We start from the raw sequence: 14,195 nt of genomic DNA, 5'->3' as shown, positions 1-14,195 counted from the left end.
CTGGTATTCCCATCTCTTGAAGAATTTTCCACAGTTTGTTGTTATCCACACAGTCAAAGGCTTTAGCATAGTCAATGAAGAAGAAGTAGATGTTTTTCTCGAATTCTTTTGCTTTTTTTTATGATCCAACAGATGTTGGCAATTTGATCTCTGGTTCCTCTACCTTTTCTAAATCCAGTTGGAACATCTGGAAGTTCTTGGTTCACTGTTGAAGCCTAGCTTGGAGAATTTTCAGTATTGTTTTGCCAGTATGTGAAATGAGTGCACTTGTGCAATAGTTTGAACATTCTTTGACACTGCCTTTTTTGGAGGGGATTGGAATGAAAACTGACCCTTTGCAGTCCTGTGGCCACTGCTGAGTTTTCCAAATCTGCTGACATATTGAGTGCAGCACTTTAACAGCATCATCTTTTAAGATTTGAAATAGGTCAGCCAAAATTCCATCACTTCCATTAGCTTTGTTCATAGTGTTGTTACCTAAAGCCCACTTGACTTCGGACTCCAAAATGTCTGGCTCTAGGTGAGTGATCATGCCATCATGATTATCTGGGTCGTGAAGATCTTTTTTGTACAGTTCTGTGTACTCTTGCCACCTCTTTTTAATATCTTCTGTTTCTGTTAGGTCCATGCCATTTCTGTCCTTTGTTGAGCTCATCTTTGCATGAAATGTTCCCTTGGTATCTCTAATTCTCTTGAGGAGATTTCTAGTCTTTCCCATTCTATTGTTTTCCTCTATTTCTTTTAATTGTTTTCTTATGAAGGCTTTCTTATCTCTCCTTGCTGTATCTTTCCTTTTCTCCTTTGCCTTTTGCTTCAGTATTAAGAAGCGTTAGTGTTAAGGACAATGAAATTAGCTCTCAAAGTAAAAATCATCGTTGACCTCCAAGTAAATGGCATGTAAATGGTTATCTGCAATTGTGGGTTAAAATATTACTGAAGTTCTCAGGGCATATCAGGAAGACCATCTCTGGCTTCGTCAGCTGGACTGCAGCAGCCAGGGTTTCCTCGAACAGTAATAACTCGAATTGCTCTATCGCCTAGGTTCCTGAGAACTGGAAGTGCAAGGACAGGCCAGTTTACCAGCTGCTTCCTTGAAAGTCCGGAGGGACACCCGACAGGGACAGCTGTGGTTCTTCTTCAATCAGTACTTTCTTCCTTTGGGATTCTTAACGCAGATTGGGAAATTTAAAAATGCATTTTGTTATCCATTGGCTCCCTGCCTCCAAGTGTCAGCCAAAGCTGTAATGCAGCATTATCCAAGGGATGGGTTTGGGTTCCCCTGCAGTCCTGTAGCCACTGTGCCATGCTAATGTGTCTCCTGCAGGATCACAGAGAACTCATAATGCTGGCAGTGGAGGGGCCAGGGTGACTTTGACACCTATCTGTTACCTTCAGGTTCAGCAAAGATACAGCTGGAAAACACAGAGGCTGTAACCTAAATCCCGCCTACTCACAAAATCTTGTCTCTTGATTAGGTCATTTGAATAAAACATGATATGGAATCTCACATTAGATATTCACACATGCTTATTATTAAAAATCTGGGTTTGGGAGGATATGCTAGATGTAAAAATGTTTCTCTATGTCTGCTTTACCAGTTTCTCTGAACTGGTTTACCAGTTACATATTTTGTTTCTGTTTTTATAGACTTCTGAGAGCAATAGCAAATATATTCAATACTGAGAATATTTCATTTGGATTGAACACAATGAGAAGGTGGATAAATGTATAAGTACAAAAAATCCTGTAAACTTGTGTGTGTGTGTGCACATGTGTTTTAACTGCATACGTATTTCCATGGCAACAACTGGAGGCAAATGGAGCAATTAACAAAATTTTACAAATTATTTTAACCGACCCTTTGCTATTTTGAAATTTACCAGGATATGTATTTACTTAGATTTTTCCTTTTTCAACCACACTTTTAGGACTTGATGCTGATAGCAAAGAAGAGTCAATTAAATATTTAAAAGCATTCCAAAGCAACTTTGTCACTGCTCTAGCAATTTTATGATTAATTTTTCAATTGGCCCTCATTGAAAGCCTAAAGCAAATTTTATTTTGTGACAAAGAGTGAGTGATGGAAGATTTCTATTGCAAAGACTATATTAAAATAAAATATTCTGAAGCACACAATTTAAAGAATGTAATTTTATGCTGCTAGTATGATTTAATAATGTCATTTACACTAAGCTTGATGGAATGGCAGCCCCAGAATAATGGCACCCACTAGAAAGTCATTAAGCTAAATATTTAAAATGTTGTTTTATACTTTTAGGCATATAAATAATTTATAGCATGGAACTGACTATCTGGATGAGAAACAGGGAATGGGTGCAAAGTGTCTGTGGCCACTGTAAATGTGAGATCAGACTCACTTTAATGTATAATCCTGTGATTCATTTATGGTGTACTGAGGTAAATAATGCTAAAGGAATAAAAAATATGTAAGGTTTAGTTGAAGGATCACCAGAAATTCACTTCGGCCAGTCACTTAAACCTCTTAGTTCCTCAATATTATAATCTGTAAAATGGGCTCATTTGCATGATGGAATGAGAAGGGAGATTCACAGGTACTTTGAGAGTATGGCTGTAAGAGTATAATAGTAATATAATAGTAGTAAGGAAAACAAAGGTGGTACAGTGGACCATGCCAGGTTAACCATGTCTCTTTGTTGTTAATGCTTAAGAGGGTAAAATGTGGTACAGATGCCAAAACTCAAAATTGTATTTATTTATTAAGAATGAAACCTTTTATTGTTTTTTGACCATACCACTTGGCATGTGGGTTCCCTGCCATGGATAGAGCCCATGTCTTCCGCAATGGAAGCGCAAAGTCTTAATCACTGGACCACAAGGGAAGTCCAACAAAATTGTATTAAAAAGCTCCTAAAGGAGCATGCTTTGCTGCTTCTTGCATATCTATTACATTTTTTTTCCACCTTGACTGGCTTTTTTCCTCAATTAAAACTTCCATTCCTCCATAATTTTACCTTGTATATATCTCATCATATATTTTAATTCTTATCATATCTTGCTTCTTTCCTTAGTGTTTCTTAGCTCGAATTTTGGAGAAAGGAAACTTTTTAGTCTAGTTTATTTTTCACTGTCAAGCCATGGATCATGTGTCACTGGCCAAGAGGAAGATTGACTGTTATTAAGATGGTGCAGTCCTGGCCAGTGGGGCTAAAAGTTTTATATGAAAAAAAAAAAAACATTGCTGTGGCAGTAAGAGACTCGAGGCATGGAAATTTCACTAAGAGGGGCCTGCAGACAAGTAGGTGCTGATGGAAATCTTACGTTCATCTTGACTTTCTGAACTACTTCCAGCTTCCTGAAAGTGATATGATCTTTCTTTTCTCTGGATCTTTGTAGATACTGATTTTTCCTATTCTGTAATGGATTTTGGACTTTGCTTCATAAGTAAGCCTATTCCCTTGATTTGAACCTCAGCGCCCCTTTCAATATGGAACTCTGTCTTGGCATTTGCCCATGCATGCTTTCAGTGAGCTGTGCTCCTTGTGAATTGGGGAAGTAGAATCTTAACAAGTGGGCTGGAGAAAAATGACAGGGAAAACGTATAAATACTTTCTCTGGGTAAAAACTGTCTCAGCAACATCATGCTACTCTGTAGATATTTCTTCCACTTTTTGATTTTGTGACGCACAAAAATAAGCAAATAAATATGACGCTCATATTCTGGGAGCAAGGAAGTTGAAAAGGTAAAAACAGGTTATCTCTTTCATTAGGATGCAAAGTATAGGAAAGGTGAATAGGCTGAAGAAACCAAATCTTCTAACAAACAATCTGTGAAGGGAAACTGTATTGGAACAAGTGTGACATTGGAGAAGAAGCTGCTGAGAAGTGATTTTGACTTTCTGAAGAGGCAGAAGTAGTGAGGAAGCTCTTAGACTTGACCTTCAATTTTTTCCTTTTCAAAGGTGTATCTGAAACATTAATATGTTCTGCTATAACAGTTAATATGGTTTAAGTTGCTTTTTCAATAACATATTTTGGAGCCAAAAGGAGATAAAGTCTACTTATTTCTGTGTTAAGCAAATTAACAAGTAATTGAATGCCTTCCAATTCAGGTCATGTGACTGACACTCTTCTGCCCCCTTTTGGAAGCTCATCTGCCTTGTACTTCCCTCTGTTTGAGTCATATTAAACTCAGCTCATTAACTACAAAATTAAAGATAGTAATCATAACGTGAAAAGGGACAGAGGCAGTAATGAATATGGTAATGACAAGGGTTAGGACTTATTTTACTTCTGAAAAAAGAAAAGAATTATAATCGTTAGCTTTCATGTCTGAGAGGGCTGAATTAAACCCCAGGTTTAGGATCTACCCTTTTATAATCTCAAAAAACTTTCTTCAATCATTCATTCATTCATCCTTCAGATATAGACTGAGTACATAAAATGAGTGTTCACTGTGTGCCCATAACTGTGCTGGATACTAAATGTGATGGTGGCAAAACAGAACACCTGTCCTCCAGAAACCTAATTTGGAGACTACCATCAACTTGTATCTTAAATATGAATAAAGTTCTTTTCTTCTTTTTAGTTGAGAGAAACATGATGAAGTATAGTTTAATTCTTTCCCCTAAATTTGAAGTGTTATTATGAAAATGAGATACTTTATAGTACTTGGTAAAAGTGTTTCACACATTGTAAATATTCATAATAAGTAGTATTTATTACTTCTAGTGTCTTCGAAAATGTTTAGTTTGTATTATAGTGGTATAGTAATAAATAAACTGATAGTAAGAAAAGAATTAAGTGAAATTTTTATATTACTTAAGTCAAAGAGGTAAGTGCAGTGGGGTGAGATACAATTTGTGTTGTATATAAGAAAACAATTTTTTCCCCAGTGATCATATATGCCATAAATTCTCTGTTTGGAAGCCATTGGGAAATCAGGTATAAAATATATAATATTAATTGTTTCAGAAAAACCTTATGGAAAATAGGCTTTATGAGCTATTTAAATAGAGGAGGGAGAAAAGTAGATGAGTTTAGATAAGGAGGCTGTTCTGAGCTTAGAGTGCAGCTTGGGAGAAGGTTTGGCTGTAGGTGGAAGTGAAATGAAAATAAGAAAGCGGCTATTTGCACATGTACTTAGAGAAGCAGGGTGAAGCTCCGTAGCAGAATAAAGAATCTAAGGGGAATGAAGCAATGATTAAATAGAGTTGTCCAAATCCAAAGTGTAATAGGTAGTTCCATAGTGAAATGGTGTGTCCCATGGATAAAATGCTGGGTGCAGTGGAGGGAAAGTACCCTGCTGGATTGTGAGAGAGGCTTACTTCCTAGAAATTGAAAGAAAGAAGCAAATGGGCTACTAGAAATGGTAGAAGAGTACCATTTCTTAGGAATACTGCCTAGAATTACAAAAATGTGCTGCTTGTTTTAACTGTGACAAAATGCGTACAACATAAAAATTTTAAATGTACATTTCAGTTCAGTTAAGTATATTCACATTTGTGTGAAGTGGATCTCCAGAACCTCTTGTGTACCCGTTACATAGCAGCTGCTCCTTTCACCCTTGCTCCCTAGCCCTGGGCACACACTTTGTTTCCATGGCTTAGACTACTGTTGGCCCCTTGTATAGCACAACCATACAGTAGTTGTCTTTTTTTGTGACTAGCTTATTTCACTCAGCATAGTGTCTTCAAGGTTACATGCCTCTTCTAAACCCTTGGGAGAAACATCACTAATCAGAGAAGATACCTTGGTGATGGGGATGAGTATAAACTTTCTTCCTGGAAACTTGAGAGAATCAGATCTTAACCAGGGCTATAGGAACTGGGGACAGAGCAAAGGATAAAGAGATGGAGGAGAAATAGTTTAGACAGAAAACAGTAATATGGATGAAGTTTGTAAAGCAAATATAACCAGAAGCCAGCAGACCAAGGAAATAGGAAGTGGGGACCTTTTATAATGTGACCTAAACTGATCCATGGGTCTCTGGAGTGAATGGGAAGCCCTGATATGGCCAGTCTAGTTTGGACTTTGACATTGGACAAGGAATATGAAGAGCATATCTTTCAAACGGGCCCTGTAAAAAACAATCCAAGCTTTTATCCAGGCAAAGACTAAGTTCTAATAAGTCCTAAGGAGGAGTCTGAAAGAAGAGTAGACCAGATGATGTGGCAAATGAATCAACTGCCTGAGATAGTGTGCTTTTTGGAGTCTTTCATATGTCACTGTCTATATCATCTTTCATTCAAATATAGACTGTGAAGAATCGGCATAAAAGCATGGCCATATTTTCCAAGATGATCTCAGTTCATGTGTGTTCATGGGACAATCTAAGATTATTCTACAAAATGTCAAAGTGTAGCTGGGTAGACACTGGGCAAATTTCATATCACACAGCACTAGCTGTTATTACTTGAATTGTGTAAGTTGTTTCTGAGGGTGACATACTGCCTCAAGGTTGTTCCTGGGATTCCTAGCTAAGTTATGAGTAGACCAGATGGACATTTATAGTGTTCTTTAGTTCATTTATGCTTAAATCTGTTCTACAGTTCTTTATTAAGTACCTACTCTTTGCTAGGTTATATTCTAGGTGATGGAAAAATAGAGAAGATAAAGCTTCTGCTGTCATGGAATTGACATTCCAGTGTTAGTGAGCAAAGAGTAGAAAATAAGAAGAAATAGGTTATTGAACACATAAGATAATTTTAAGTCATGATATGTGTGATACAGAAATAAAATAGGATGACATGATAAAAAGTCATGAGGTATTGTGAGGCTTATGTAATCATGAAAGACTTCTCTGGGGTGATGACACTGGAGTTGAGACCCTGAAGACAAGAAAGAAGTCAGCTGGCAGTAGGGAAGGGGATGTGAACGGTGGCTGATGGATGAACAAATGCAAAGTCCTAAAGCAGAAATGAGTTTGATGGGGTCTCTGAGGTGGGAAGAGACTATGATGAGGGAGAGAAGAGTGGAAGGAGATCAGTAGGAGAGAAAGACCTGGCCTGGTCATGTAGGCCGTGACATGGCACAGAATGAGAATTTTATTCCTAGCATAGTGGTATGCTCTTTGTAGAGAAGGACTGATGCTAAAGCTGAAGTTCCAATATGTTGGCCACTTGATGCAAAGAGCCGACTTATTGGAAAAGACCCTGATGCTGGGAAAGATTTTAAGGGCAGGAGGAGAAAGGGTTGACTGATGAGATTGTTGGATGTCATCGTTGACTCAGTGGATGTGAGTCTGAGCAAACTCTGGGAGGTAGTGAAGGACAGAGAAGCCTGGCGTGCTGCAGTCCATGGGGTCATGTGAGTTGGACATGGCTGGGCAACTGAACAAAACAACAATCAACTTTATCACTGTTAAAAGTGATATTGGAGAATGTGACCAAAGAATCACTTTATTATTGATAAAATTTATATTTGTTGGAATATATCTAAGCTATTGACTTTCTTGTTAAAAAACAAATATTGGAGAATGAATGTTATATCTGTGGACATGTGGGTTATCTATCCCTATAAAACAGATGGGGGAAGAAAGCAGAAAGGGCATGCTGGAAGGTCATCCATCCTAAAGGGTTCACTGGAGGAACTTAAGTAGGAACCAGTTCTGGGTACTGGTGATCCAAACAACAGTTCCAGCCCTCAGAGATCTTCTAGTTTCATTATGGAAATGACAACTTAACTAGAGCTGCTGCAGATTTGAACCAGTGGAGTATATTTGAGGGGGAAAAAATTCATGTTTAAGAAAATTCTACAATGGACTGTTTTAAATTATAAAACATAAAGTCTCTTGGGGGTAGTATAATGGTAGAGATTTAAACAGAAAAGCAAAACTGACCTAGGTAATAAAATGTTGGGAGTTGAAGGTGTTTATATTGGTCCCCAGGACTTGGAGTAAAGCAGGGAGAAAAGTGGAAAGGATTTCAGAAGCAGTTCAGTTCAGTTCAGTCGCTCAGTCGTGTCTGACTTTTTGCGACCCCATGGACTGTAGCACACCAGGACTCCCTGTCCATAACCAACGCCTGGAGTTCCCTCAAACTCACACCCATTGAGTCGGTGATGCCCTCCAACCATCTCATCCTCTGTCATCCCCTTCTCCTCCTGCCTTCAATCTTTCCCAGCATCAGGGACTTTTCCAAAGAGTCAGCTCTTCTCATCAGGTGACCAAAGTATTGGTGCTTCATCTTCAGCATCAGTCCTTCCAAAGCGTATTCAGGACCGATTTCCTTTAGGATTGATTGGTTTGATCTCCTTGCAGTCCAAGGGACTCTCAAGAGTCTTCTCCAACACCACAGTTCAAAAGCATCAATTCTTCAGCACTCAGCTTTCTTTATAGTCCAATTCTCACATCCATACGTGACCACTGGAAAAACCATAGCCTTGACTAGATGGACATTTGTTGGCAAAGTAATGTCTCTGCTTTTTAATATACTGTCTAGGTTAGTCATAACTTTTCTTCCAAGGAGCATGTCTTTTAATTTCATGGCTGCAGTCAGCATCTGCAGTGATTTTGGAGCCCCCCAAATAGTCTTTCCCTGTTTCCACTGTTTCGCCATCTATTTGGCATGAAGTGATGGGACTGGATGCCATGATGATAGTTTTCTTAATGTTGAGTTTTAAGCCAACTTTTCACTCTCCTCTTTCACTTTCATCAAGAGACTCTTTAGTTCTTCTTCACTTTCTGCCATAAAGGTGGTATCATCTGCATATCTGAGGCTATTGATATTTCTCCAGGTAATCTTGATTCCAGCCTTTGCTTCATCCAGCCCAGCGTTTCTCATGATGTACTCTGCATATAAGTGAAATAAGCAGGGTGACAATATACAACCTTGACGTACTCCTTTCCCAGTTTGGAACCAGTCTGTTGTTCCATGTCCAGTTCAAACTGTTGCTTCCTGACCTGCATACAGGTTTCTCAAGAGGCTGGTCAGGTGGTCTGGTATCACCATCTCTTTCAGAATTTTCCACAGTTTGTTGTGATCCACACAGTCAAAGGCTTTGGCATAGTCAATAAAGCAGAAATACATGTTTTTCTGGAACTCTCTTGCTTTTTCAATGATTCAGCAGATGTTGGCAATTTGATCTTTGGTTCCTCTGCCTTTTCTAAATCCAGCTTGAACATCTGGAAGTTCATGGTTCACATATTGTCGAAGCCTGGCTTGGAGAAGTGCAAGCGTTACTTTATTACCATGTGAGATGAGTGCACTTGTGTGGCAGTTTGGGCATTCTTTGATTTTGCCTTTCTTTGGGATTGGAATGAAAACTGACCTTTTCCAGTCCTGTGGCCACCGCTGAGTTTTCCAAATTTACTGACATATTGAGTACAACACCTTGACAGCATCATCTTTTAGGATTTGAAATAGCTCAACTGGAATTCCATCACCTCTACTAGCTTTGTTCACAGTGAGGCTTCCTAAAGTCCACTTGATTTCGCATTCCAGGATGTCTGGTTCTAGGTGAGTGATCACATCATTGTGATTATCTGGGTCATGAAGATCTTTTTTTGTATAGTTTGCCATCTCTTCTTAATATGCTCTTCTTCTGTTAAGTCCATAACATTTCTGTCCTTTACTGTGCCCATCTTTGGATGAAATGTTCCCTTGGTATCTCTAATTTTCTTGAAGTGATCTCCAGTCTTTCCCATTCTGTTATTTTCCTTTATTTCTTTGCATTGATCGCTGAGGAAGGCTTTCTTATCTCACCTTGCTATTCTTTGGAACCTTGCATTCATATGCTTATATCTTTCCTTTTCTCCTTTGCCTTTAGTTTATCTTCTTTTCAGCTGTTTGTAAGGCCTTCTGAGACAACCATTTAGCTTTTTTGCTAATGGTTTCTCTTTCTTGGGATGGTCTTGATCCCTGTCTCCTGTACAGTGTCACGAACCTCTGTCCATAGTTCTTCAGGGACTCTGTCTATCAGATCTAATTCCTTGAATTTATTTCTCACTTCCACTGTATAATCAATCATAAGGATTTGATTTAGGTCATACCTGAATGGTCTATTGGTTTTCCCTACTTTCTTCAATTTCAGTCTGAATTTGGCAATAAGGAGTTCATGATCTGAGCCACAGTCAGCTCCTGGTCTTGTTTTTGATGACTGTATAAAGCTTCTTCATCTTTGGCTGCAAAGAATATAATCAATCTGATTTCGGTATTGACCATCTGTTGATGTCCACGTGTAGAGTCTTCTCTTGTGTTGTTGGAAGAGGGTGTTTGCTATGACCAGTGCATTTTCCTGGGGCCCAGTATGACAGCACACAGGTGACTGGGCTCCCAGGAGAGACCGGTCAATTTTAAGGAACTGGAATGAAAAGTTATTTCCTACTTTGGGCTACAATGAACTCCTATTATTCATGACATTATTTTGGAAAATCTGGTTTGTACAACAGCCTTATATTCCTGGTAAAAAAGAGGAACACAGAAGAAAAGGGAATGTCCATTCTGGGGTAGGGGTGGGGTGAAATGCTGGAAAGAGAAGAGTTAGATCTGAAGTATGACAGTAAAAAGGAGCAGGAAATTAATGACAGTGGTAGGCACACAGCCCCTTGTAAATACAGGCAAATAGGGGAAGTTGTGGAGGGCTTTCCACCTGAGCCATCTAACTCAGGCATTAAAGGGCAAAAGTGCTACTGCAGAGGGATTGAGGACTTGGGAACTCTTGGGTGGCAAATATTTGAGAAAATTATTGCATAGAATGATAAATTGGCATAGGCTTGATCAACTTTGCCCAGAAGCCTGGGGTTTAGGGAGAGTTCCCCTAAAAGGGCAATGAGAGTTAGCTGTGAAGCTGAGGGTGGGGTGCGGTAGGCGGCTCCCCAGGTCCAGGAAGGTGCAAAAGCCCCCGGCTGTTCAGGCAATTGCAAGCTCATTTCTGGCACCTGAAAAATCAAACTGAAGTTGGTGACCTGGAAGGTTGGTGAGCAGGACCAGGAGACTGACCCCAGAGAAATTTCTTTTCTTCTTCCTTCCTTTTTTTTTTTTTTTTTTGGACACTTAACCAACAAGAGTTTATTTTCTCACAGTTCTGGAGGCTAGAGGTCTGAGATCAAGGTGGCGACAAGGTTGGTACTCTTGAGGGACTCTCTCCTTGGCTTGAAGATAAATTTTCTTTCCCTTTCTTCACCTGGTCTCCTCTCCATATCTGGATCATAACTGATTCTTTTTATAACACATTATCTCATGAAGATTACTGGGTTGCCATATACTTAAAAAATTAACAGGCTCCTTCCTGGAAGCAAATATATACAGATTTCCATCCCAGAGAGTCCTATGAAACATAATTGTATACTTTAGAAAGGTAAATTTTATGGTGTGTGAATTACATCTCATATTTTAAAAGACAATAAGCAAATAGGAAGTAGAAGAAAAATATGGGATTATTTTTTAACAGACACGCTCTTATGGGCTGAATTGTCTCAAAGAGCTAAGCTGTGCTCTTGGCCCCATTGTGACAGTAGTGGGGGAGTCAGGGGAGGGGGTTTTCTGAAGGATTCTACCAAGAAATGCCACTTAAGACTTATTTTTTTTTTGGAAGTACAGTTGATTTACAATGTTACATTATACTTAGGTGTACAACATAATGATTTGATATTTTTATAGATTATATCCCATTTAACTTTATTACAAAATAATGGCTATATTTTCCTGTTGTTTAATCGCTAAGTCATGTCTGACTCTTTGCAACCCCATTTACTGTAGCCCTCCAGGCTCCTCTGTCCATGGGGATTCTCCAGGCAAGAATACTGGAGTGGGTTACCATTTCCTTCTCCAATATTTTTTTGTGCTGTTCAATATATCCTTGTAGCTTTTTTATTTTATACATAGTAATTTGTGGCCAAGCTGGTAAAGAATCTGCCTGCAATGCAGGAGACCTGGGTTCGATCCCTGGGTGGGGAAGATCCCCTGGAGAAGGGAAAGGCTACCCACTCCAGTATTCTGGCCTGGAGAATTCCATTCTACGTAGTAATTCGTATCTCTTAATTCCATACTCCTATCTTGTCCCTTTCCCCACTGGTAATCAATCAGTACTTTGTTATCTGTACGTCTGTTTCTGCTTTGTTATACTTATTAATTTTTGCTACATTTTAGATTCCACATATAAGTGATAACATCTTTTTTAATTTTATTTTTTTATTGGAGTATAATTGCTTTACAATGTTGTGTTAGTTTCTGCTGTACAACGAAGTGAATCAGCTCTATGTATATGTATGAGGGGTGGAAGGAGAGGATGGGAGCGAGGTTCATGAGGGAGGTGATATCTTTTAAGCTGTGTTTATGCACATGACAACTTCAGTCATATTTAGAGTTGACTATGAAAGGGCTGCAGGCTTCTGTGGAGGCTCTCCCCACCTCTTTGCTCTCCTGCTGTAACTTCTGATCATCTCAGACTCTCAGACCACATCCTAGGGCCAGAATGTCCTCCTACCCCTTGGGGCATCCTGTGACGTGGTCTGGTCTTCCAGTTCTCTCTTCTTTTCCTTATCACAGATCCTTTGTCACTGTCTGGAGGCCTTGTTCTCTGTTCTTCTGTCAAAGAAGAACTGGTGAAGCCCATGTCCCCTCTGAGGAGCATCTCCTCAACAGGACCCAGGGGAGGTGAACTTGCACTGACTCTGCACCTTCACCTGGCCACAGTCTCTGCTTCGATTCTAGCATCTGGCCTGTGACACAATATTAGACCAGAACAAAAATCTACCTAATCATTGAAACCACTTCTATATTATTCCAATTTACAGATGAAGAAATTCAACTCCAGATGATTATTGAGCTTATATGAGGTCACATCCTTGCAGAGTGGCCCACTGAGGATTTAAAGGGAGGTGGTCATCCTCATGACCATGGTTGACATGAACTTCAAAAAAGAAGTCAGCAGTGTGTGCCGGTTCCATATTCTGGTATTTTGATGGAGAACTATGATGTGGATTAGGATAATTAAATGAATACATAACTTGTTGAACAACCATATGTAAAGACACTGTTGGATGAGTTGAGGTGGGCCTGGAGCAAGATGCCTCTTGGCTAGCTCAGTGTTAAGTTCTCAATCACGTCCTCCTCAGCAATTTTATGACTGGAACAAAGATATATGGGTAATATTTAATATTAAATTTGTAGTCACACAAATGCTGGAAGGATAACAAAACCGACAGACTCATCATTCAAAATGGTCTAAACAAGCCAAAATATTGGGCTGAATTTTCTCCAACTTTTTAATGAGAAAAATTCCATACATGAAAAAAGGTTTAAGGAATACCATTAATGGACACTCAGGTACTGAGTACTTAGGTTAAACCGTGGTTAATATTTTGTCAATTTCTTTATCTCTCTTTCTAAGTATTTGTTCCCCTAACAATTTGAAAGAAAGTTGCAGACCTTATAAAATTTAACTGCTAAATACTTCTCTGTCTTCTAAAAATACATCCTTCTATATTAATTCTAATATTTAAAAAAATTAAAATAGCAAAATTCCCCAAGATCATAATATCCAGTCTATATTCAAATTTCTTTGATTTTTTATTCTGGTAAAATATTTGTAACATAAGTAACATAACTTTTTTGATCAGTAAGTGGTGTTCAGGGTCATTAAGTACATTCACATTGTTGTACAACCATCCCTACCATCCAACTCTAGAACTTTTTCATCAGCAGCATCACCTCAGTTTTTGACTCACTGAAGTTGATTTGAGATTTTATAGGAACAGTGCAAATAACACTTGGATCTAAAAGCCAGCTTCCTAAGCACAAGGCTGAGGAGGTAGGAACTTAGGTGCAGTATCAATATAATACAGTTAGAGATTTTAATCTGCAAGTTCAGTAAGTTGTGAATGTCAAAAAGTAAGTGCAGAGTTAGGCTGAAGTATAGTTCCAGACTCAGCGAAGAGAGAAATCTGTTTTCTGCACTGCTCAGACCCTACTGGGAATATTGTGTCCGGCTCTGGGCTCCAAAGCATTCAGTTCAGTTCAGTTCAGTCGCTCAGTCGTGTCCGACTCTTTGTGACCCCATGAATCACAGCATGCCAGGCCTCCCTGTCCATCACCAACTCCTGGAGTTCACTCAAACTCATGTCCATCGAGTTGGTGATGCCATCCAGCCATCTCATTCTCTGTCGTTCCCTTCTCCTCCCGCCCCCAATCCCTCCCAGCATCAGACTCTTTTCCAGTGAGTCAACTCTTTGCATGAGGTGGCTTAGGGAGTCATAAAACTGCTGTCCGGAAGAT

Source organism: Moschus berezovskii, chromosome 19 (genome assembly GCF_049115385.1).
Source record: "Moschus berezovskii isolate FMDL1 chromosome 19, NW_MosBer_1.0, whole genome shotgun sequence".
Lineage (NCBI taxonomy): Eukaryota > Metazoa > Chordata > Mammalia > Artiodactyla > Moschidae > Moschus > Moschus berezovskii.
Note: the sequence above shows the minus strand (reverse complement) of the source record.